The sequence below is a fragment of the Phragmites australis genome, chromosome 6 (assembly GCF_958298935.1).
Source record: "Phragmites australis chromosome 6, lpPhrAust1.1, whole genome shotgun sequence".
NCBI lineage: Eukaryota > Viridiplantae > Streptophyta > Magnoliopsida > Poales > Poaceae > Phragmites > Phragmites australis.
This window is the reverse complement of record NC_084926.1, coordinates 37,753,823-37,763,265: the sequence shown is the minus strand read 5'-3', so window position 1 is coordinate 37,763,265 and position 9,443 is coordinate 37,753,823.

Here is a 9,443-nt window from a genome sequence, read left to right as displayed (position 1 = left end):
GTGAGATGAAATGAGGGGGTATTTATAGGCTAGAGATCTAAAATTAGCTGTTGCCTGACCACCCACTTTTTTCTGTTGACACCGGATGATACGGTAAGTATCTTCTTACTCACACAGATCAATTCGGTGAGTTCAAATTTCAATGCCCCACTGTGCCAACTGTCATTAGCCATTACTACAGAGAATGCTCTGATGAGGTCATCTGTTGAGCACTCCATTCACACCGGACCATCTGGTAAGTTACTCATTAAACTTCAACAGTTGCAACCTTCTCTAGTAGAATTTATTTGGTGTATTGTCCGGTGTACACAACATCATCACCGGACCATCCAGTTAATTTATCTTCATTCTACAGTACTTGAAATCGCTTCTGGAAGAATTACTCCAGTGGAAACATTGGTCCATCACCGGACTATCCGGTGAGTAGAACCACTTCAAACTACTCGTTGCAATCTTCTCTGGAAAAAACACTCCGGTGATCCGTCCCACAGATCATCGGACCATCCGGTGAGGTCAAATCCATTTTTCGAAGATTTTTCACTTCTGTTCAAAATAGTCTGGTTATGCTCTATGCTCGAGCACCGGAGCTTCCGGTGTAACACTTCACCCTTTTTTCTAAACACGTGTCGCCAAGAAAAGGCTATGGTGATTTCATCTCCTTAATCACCGGACTATCCTGTGTACTCAATAGCTTTTAGACTCTATAGAAGAAATATGCTCCGGTGAGTTCACTCTACATAGGACTGGATCATCCGGTGAGGCAAAAAACCTTCGGAACTCATCCAATTCAACCAATCTTGAGTTCTAACTCCTCAGCAACTGATCCATAGGCTTCTCTAAGTTACCTAGTGCTACAATTTCACAAGTGTGTATTAAACCAAGTCTAGACTCAACTAGATCAAGCTATTACTCTTAGCCTCTCTTTATAGTATGATCAAAAGACTAAAAGAGGAGACCTATACTGCTCCAAATGTCCTTCATCTCCTTTGTGACACTTAGAACTAGAAGATCCTTAATCTTCATGCACATATCATTTGATTGTCCATATAATCGCCTTAGGGACTAAGAATACCCAAATATCAATGTGAACTAATTTTTTATTCCCTTCAAAATAAATTGTTAGTCATAATGATATGGTTACCATTAATCACTAAAACACTTACCACTAACCTAGGGACCTAGGTGCTACAGCCCCGCTCATCCTCACTCGTGGACGTCGTCTAGCCACGGCCCCAATCGTGCACAGATGCCTCCGATTTTTACTCCTTCTGCCCACACCTCCGCTCCCCAGCCCACCCGCCAGCCGCCCTAACCACGTTGTCGGTCCCCTCTCCTTCCTCCTCCATGCCCCATCACCGCCCACGTCCTCCCCTACCACATCTGGTTGGATAATCGACGCCCATGGTTGTCCTCCACGTCATCCCCCACGGTGTTTCTAATCGAATCGATAGCCGCGCGTCATCTCCATTGTCAATGCCATTGTCATTTCAGATTGGATCGTTGCACACACATCAACCCCAACGCCTAGCCCTTCGACGACCCCGTGCTGCCCCACACAGCAGAGGACCTCGTCATTGCCATCATTTCAGATTGTATCGGTGCCCGCGCATCAACCCCAACACCCAGCCCTTTGACAACCCCAAGCTGCCCCACGCAGCAAAGGACCTCGACACTGCTGACTGACACCACGGACAAGGTAAAATTGCCAGCTCTGTACGATATCCCCTTTATGAACTGGATATCGACCAAGACAAGTAGTTTTTTATGGATCTTTGAGATGGTAGTGCATTCCTTTTAGTTGGTTCAAAATGTCGTTAGTAGCTTCCGTATCGATCAATTTCAGTTGGTTCATAGTTTCCATCCCCAAAGCACTCTCTAATGTGTGGATAAGTTTGGGTTGTTTAGATGGATTGCTTCGCTACTACACATGGATTTGGTAGGTGTTTTTCGTGTTGCTTGCTTCCACCAATTCCTTCACTACTGCACATGGATTTGGTAGGTATGAGTTGTGCTAAAGTTAGTTGTATGTGCTAAAATTGGTTGTGTTTTTCTAAAGTGCCTGCTAGATCAGTAGTTGGCCTTGGCTTCCTAAAAATGAAATTAACTTAGCTTTCAATATTAGCATGCCCAACTCTCCTAGCGTGCCAAGTATTACCAATACAATTGGTTAGTGAAAGTTGTCATGCTAACAAGCTCTTAATTCTTATGATAAAATCTGGACAATTAGCACACAGACCCTCTGGATTTCTTATCCAGTGGGAATGTCCTGCTGAATAGAAATATCCATGTGTGCTATAGTGTGTTGCTGTTCCAAGTTTAATAAATATTTTTTTATGCAGGTTGAATAGCTTTATTTTCTTGTTCTCTGTTGTTTGCTTGATTAGTGTTGCATTGTTGAATCTCTGGTACATTATTAGAATGTTCTATTTAGGGTAGACAATGTGACTATCAAAGAATAATTATTCAAATGTCCCTCCTTTTTTTAAATGGATGGTTTATAGGGTCTCATGACAGCAAAAAGGAAGTGCTAAAAATTACAGAAAGATAGCTCCTTTTGTTACTAACAATACAACAATCACAATCATGGCATATAAAATTTGATTTGTTCCCCTTAATATGCTGGGAATGAAATCTCAGTGCCGTTAAAATTAGCTACCTCTTGTCTGATGGTTAAATAAAATTAGCTCTTGCCCTATTTTTATTCAGATTGATTAAGTGATCTCCTCCTGTAATCATAAGATCAATTGGCTATATAAAAAAGTTAGTGATGGTTGATTTGTTTTATTGTTAAATAGAATCTCATGTTCCTAACTGTTGCTGCTGACACTTCATATCTGATTGCGACAAGTTGATTCTTTTGTTTTGTGTTGGCACTATACATGCTTGATTGCTTGACATGATTTTGCCCAAATTGGTTGGTCTCATCTGTCACTAACTCACTATATATCCCTCACCAATGAGGTAGTCTTTCACCAAGATTTTCTCCAAGCTATTGTATTTGCACCCACCATCATACTTTGCAAAATTAGACAACTTTTGTATGCTAATGTATGTCAATGAAACAGCTTGGATTATGTTTCACTAGTTGTTTCCTTTTCTCCTATTTACTTGAACCTGTTGCTGTTGGTATAGATGTTAATAAGTCACGTAATCAATATATTGGGATGCAACTTGATATGAGAAACTGCACAACTATAGTTATCATTAATGTGAGCCCTATAAATCCGCTTCAATGATATAGATGTTTTATTGAGTCAATTTGTGTATTTTTCCTGTTTCATTCATATTCTATGAGAGGGCTGGATAAATGAAACATGGTCAGATATACAAAACTATGAGAGGCTTTGGTACCATATGAAGTTCTTGCCGGTACGTTAAATATTGCAGTGATTATGTTGTTAAGTTGTGCAAGATCGAAGTTTCATTTATTCCTAATAAAAAAAAATAGTGTTTTGCCCTGGGAGGGAGGGAGGGAGGGAGGGATGGCATTGTGTGATGATTATATGTGCGTTTGAGCTAATCTTGCTTTTGCTTTAGTATAGATCGAGATGTAACGTCTTCCAGCCTTACTTAGAGGGATTATTTATTTTGCGCTTCCTAATATTGAAACTTCCATGCTAAATTTTCATATTTCATGCATGTATAATGGAATTGAAAGGTTTTCACATAAATAGTGTCATTATAATTGGCAAGTTCATCTTGTTTTTGATCTTGCAGACTTTGGGTTGCTTATACAAAGACCGCTATCTCTTCTTAGTTATTGGCAATACCGCTCATCAAGGTAGATTCATTGATAGGGAACAACAGCTGGCACTTGACTCATGTATTTGTCTCGCTAAACAAAGTTCAGAGACATACTTCCAATGCCCTTGTCAGGGTTGTTGCATAGTTATATTAATTGGTTTCCATGCCTGGTTTCTCTGCTTAACCACATCATGTGCCTTGGATGTTTCTAGCAAGTGTTTAGTATTACTATTATCTTGTGCATTAGTATTTGGAAAACCTATAGCTCTCATATTTTATCATTGTCAACTGCAAATTCAGACACTAAAGCTCTTCCTCTTGTAATTTTCAGGGGCTCACAACCAGCTTTCCTATTCTGGTTGCTTGAAATTTCTCATCTATCCAGTCGATACAATGTCAGTATGCAATTGTCTGCATTGGTGAGCCTTTTTTTCTTAATTGCTGGCATATAACACTGGAAACCGAAACATTCGATTAAATCACTAATGATGCAATTGTGTTCTAAAGGAGCCATCTACCTATTTGGTGTTTAGAGCCAGTTGCCATATTCATTATGCGATCATGAGTGATAACAAAGGCTGTGTTAATTATGTGGATTAGGAGATGCTACTCTTCCTTTTAGAGTCTCAAAGCCCAGAAATTTTTGTAGATAATAAATGATTTTATTTTCCCCAATTATATCATAAACCCTTGATTAGGCCAATCAAATTTTAGTTGAACATGCTTCCAGTGTACTGCTTCGATTTGTCTATCTTAAGATTGATAATTATTTACCATGTCAACTGATTATCAAGTCATCCAATAATTGGATAGTTGTAGAAGGCTTGTAGAAATGCTATCTCTAACTGATAAAATGAATCTTTGTACATGTACCTTTAATCCAATTGCCGCGTTTTCAAAATTATCGGGTAAAAGGTATATACATGATTTGTTCTTTGATCCCTATGTATTCCCTATTCTGTACCAAAACTCATGAATTTACGGCTTTTCTTATCATACATAAATTGTCTTTCCACAATAAGTTTTATAGTGCAAAGTAGACTGGGAATTTACAACATTATTGTTTACCTCGGAGATGGCATCTTTGAAACAAGACGCAGATTGCACTCCATTCCAAGACCTAACCAACACGAGCAATATAGGTAATGTTAAACAACTACTATCTTAATGTTCTGCATGATACTCCACTGCTAAATACATGTTTTATAGACGGCGTCAACATTAGCAATGTTGGTGAATCCACGACATCCAGTGCATAGCCACCACTCACAGATGCCAGAGAATGTAAGAGGCAAAGGGATAGGGAACAGTATGCGCAGCAGAAAAATGAAATACTAAAAAGCGCCGTGAAGCCCATCAGCAAAAGAAAGTTGTGCCAGCCCTTATAAATCCTGAACAACATCGGTCTGGTACTTTTCATAATGGTCAAATGGGACTAGGGCAACCCGCACTCCCCGAATACACCTCATCTACAAAAGGTATCACATCCACACAAATCACCTTATTGCATGCAAGCATAATCTTTATCGGTCTAATTCAGTGCTTCACATTGTGTCTATAGCGCACTCCAATGATGTTGTGCACTCCTATTCAACAAACTCAACACTTTTAGAGCATTCTGAAACATGCAACAAGGAAAAATATGAATCCAGGTGAAAGTACTAATTGGTTACGTAGAAATGATACATACCGACGGCAAGAAAACATCATGACTAGCACTCAGGCAACAAATCCCCCTACTCCGTTGCTAGTTAAAATGAATAGATATCTAATGCCATCTTACAATATTACCAATCAAAAATGTAAAAACGGTATCTTACTTGTTTTAAAATATAAAAGATGAAACCACGCGTTTACACTGCATGTATAGTTTTTGAAGTTCAGTGCAATCTATGTTTAAAGATACAAATGGGGTCTATAGTTTATATTTGCTTATATATCTATTTTGACTATGATTTTAAGTTTCAATATGAGATTAGGAACAGTTGTCTAAAGTTTTATTGAAAATTGAACACAATGCAGGTGACTTCACACTACCATCTAGAGTGCTTACTAGGCGAGACAACATCATGGACTTGACTCAGACTCCAAATAGCTTTATACTAGGTACCTTGTACAATTATGTGCTACTCTCTCCACCTATTACTCTATACCAAATACCTTTACCCCTTATTACTCTACATACATGCTTGTAATTATGCTAGCTTGTTAGGAGAGCAAAGGCAATCACAACGTAATCAGGAAACTGCTCCCGGAAAACAATTAACAATCGTGCAAATCAAAGCAAGGCGTGCAAGTGGTAGGGCACGTTATGCAAATATGACACCCAAGTAGAGGCAAGCAATACGATATCATCAAAATGTGCGAAATGCATTGCAACACAAAACCCAAATTAGGGAACCCTATGCATATCCCATCAGTTGGATCTGAAATCACTGGTGATTGGGCCATTCCTGCAGCCAAAGGTTCCCCTGTGAACATGCAAGCTGGTTCAGAGAAGATGATGAACATGGAGATCCAGGAGATGAATTCCAGTCAAAGATCACGTAGACAACGTGTAACTTCTGGAGAAAGGCAAGAACTACTAACCCATCGTAATGCAAGCTTTGCAACTAGACGGGACAGGAAAGCTTCTGCCTCATCAGAAGAAAATCCTTCCATAAGTACACAAGCCACAAATGGTATAGAGCCTCCAACACGATCATACATCATTAATAACTGTAACGTTCTTACCTGTATTTAGCTTTCCCCATATTCCAATACAAAATGTACCCTGATGTACGGTACTCATATTGTGTTGACAGAAAATACCTCTCCAACCTTTCAAACTGACAACGCCATAACGCTTGCAACACAGCCATTGATTACAGATGACAATCATTTTCTTGATTGCGTTTATTTTATTTATATTGCAAAATACAATCATGACCATCATATATTTATACGAATCTGTATGAGGTGACATGTGATGATGATGATGATGATGTCATATTCAAAGATGACTCCAAAATGGAGGACTTCATGTTCACTAGTCAAGGTGCTTTTGATATTGTTTCCCCACTTGTCAATATCTTATGGAGCCTTATCTAACTTCTTAACACTAAATCACTTCACAAGGGGAGACTGACGAGGATGTCGAATTCGATGAAGTTGATGACATCGATGCTACTATCTCTAGCGTACCCGATCCGTACGACCACGCGTATAGCAATATACTCCCAACTATGCACATGCTGAAGCCTGTTGAAAACTGCAATTTTTGCGACGTGAAGAAGTTCGAGCATGAAATGAAGGGATTCTACTATCAGAATGGAAAGATTAGTTTGTCCATTCCAGATACGCCACCCAAGCTCATAAGGCTCTGGTCAAGCATAGATGTTGACAGTAGGCATTTTCATGATAGTATAAGGTCTTTCAATGGTCATTTCTCGTTCACCTCACTTTACTATCACCTTGACAGTGAGACCACTAACATAAAAAAAAAGTGGTAGTTATACATTTCGTGCCTACAGCCAAATATACCACAACATACGGTCATTTGGTAGAGATGGTTCGGAACTCAAACATTTGGAACTTTACTTCTATGATGACGATCCTAGTCTAGAGCACTGGTATTGTTGCAGCCACCGAGAGTAGTACCAGCAAGACAAGGAAGTCATTGCAATGTTGGTTGGCATACTTCATAGCAACCCGTACTCTAAATACCTCAATAGTATGGGACAGGTTGAGGACCTTGATGATTACTGTGTGACACTAAACCTTAACCATAGGATGGACTAGAGAATATATAACGTGCCAGCCACTTCAGAGGTGGCCGCTGTGTGAGTCGAGGGGAGCGAACGACGAAGGAACTTTGAGAATAGCATTATCATGCAGGGAGAGAATAAGCAAATATATGGCATTCAGTTGTATCCCGGATGCTATGATGCTCTGTCATACCGTCTCTTCTTCCCTAGAGACGAACTCGGCTGGCATCCCGATATCCAAAATGTTGGTGTGTCCATGGATGCGGTGAGAGCGGCCCGTGCGGCTCGTTAGGCTCGTGCAGCTCGTGGTGATAATCAGGGGGACCCAGGTTGGTGTTCTATTTAAATTATGTTTGCAACTTCAATTGTTATTATTGTATTCGCTTAGTTCTGGCACTAACTTTTAATGTCATATTCCCAGTGCAGATTTGAATGGGAGTCTACGCATGTCCATGAGATATTACTACTACTACAAGTTTCAGATATGACCAGGATATTCAACCCAATATTGTTTGGCAAGCATCATTTCCAACAGTTCGCAATCGATACATACATCAAGATCGAGAGCTCATGGCTGGACAACATATGGGTTCATCAGGGCAGACTTGTACCAAGGCTTGGTGGACAGCATCCATGCTCAGGAGGGTAGAGTGGATGTGGTCGGCATACGGACTATGTTAGCTACATCATTTATCGAGGACCTTGAGATAAGAGGTGTCGGTACATGGATGTTATGGCTTTAGTGCGCAAGTATGGGAAGTCGAACATCTTCCTCACAATAACATACAACCCAAACTTGGAAGAGATCACTTGTGAGTTCTACCTTGGACAGTGTGAGAAATCGTCCAAACAGTATTCAAATTAATCATTAAGTCGATCATTTACTTAATCACGACTTCAATGATTAACTCAAATATAGCCCCGGTAGTCCCAGCACGTGTTTTGTGCCCAAGATCAGAACACATACCTTCCAACATTTAGCATCACAACATAGCTTAAGAAAGAGCAAATAATTAAAGTTATATTACAAGTTCTTAAGCATCATGGTTTACAACAGTTTACAACAAAAGATAAACTACGCAACGGAACAAAACCTAAGAACACAAAAACTAGGTGGAGCCATATGCCCTTAGGCTCCACCCAAAAGCACGCTACAAGAGAGTAGGGTGCACTACTCTTGCCCGCCACCGACATCAGCGAATATGAAGTAGCCAAACATGACTCCTCCTCACCTGCAAAATCTGTAGAGCAGCTGAGTACGAAGGTACTTACAAGACTTAATCCATATAGAGCACATATAAATAGCCCGACTCCAAGGATTATGCATTGAGCCATTAGCAAGGAAAAAGGCCACATGGTTAAGTAACTTATTATACGAAAGCACAACTGTGTGAGTATTTACACTAGAACCCCTATATCAAACTATTCCGTAACCAACAACATAATATAACAAATATTGTAAATGGAACTGTAATAGACCAACAATAGTAATGACCAACCACCTCCCAACATACCAATCATCCCACAATCGTGACTTTACGACCGATGCAGATGGACAGAAGCTTGCTCGATAACCGAGAGCATGGCAATTCGAATTGGTTTTACACCCTGTAGGGGAGTACTCCTGGACCCACACGACATGAGACCACTGCCCACACGACATGTCAGTCGCGAGTGATGATTCACGTATCAACCGTTCACGTACCCACCCCGAACCTTTGTGCCCTAGTTGAGTTAATGTGGAGGCCACCTAGGTCCCGTGCGTATGACAACTTACCGGCACAACGTCAAGCACCCCTAACAGCATCCCCGCTCACACCTCAACCACAGGGTCAAATGAACGTGGTGACTTACGATACTTGGCTTACTATTCCCATATGCAACATGTGGTGAGTACGAAAAAGTGCTAAAGCCAACAACACCAACAGACGATGCTTAAACGATGTAAGCGGT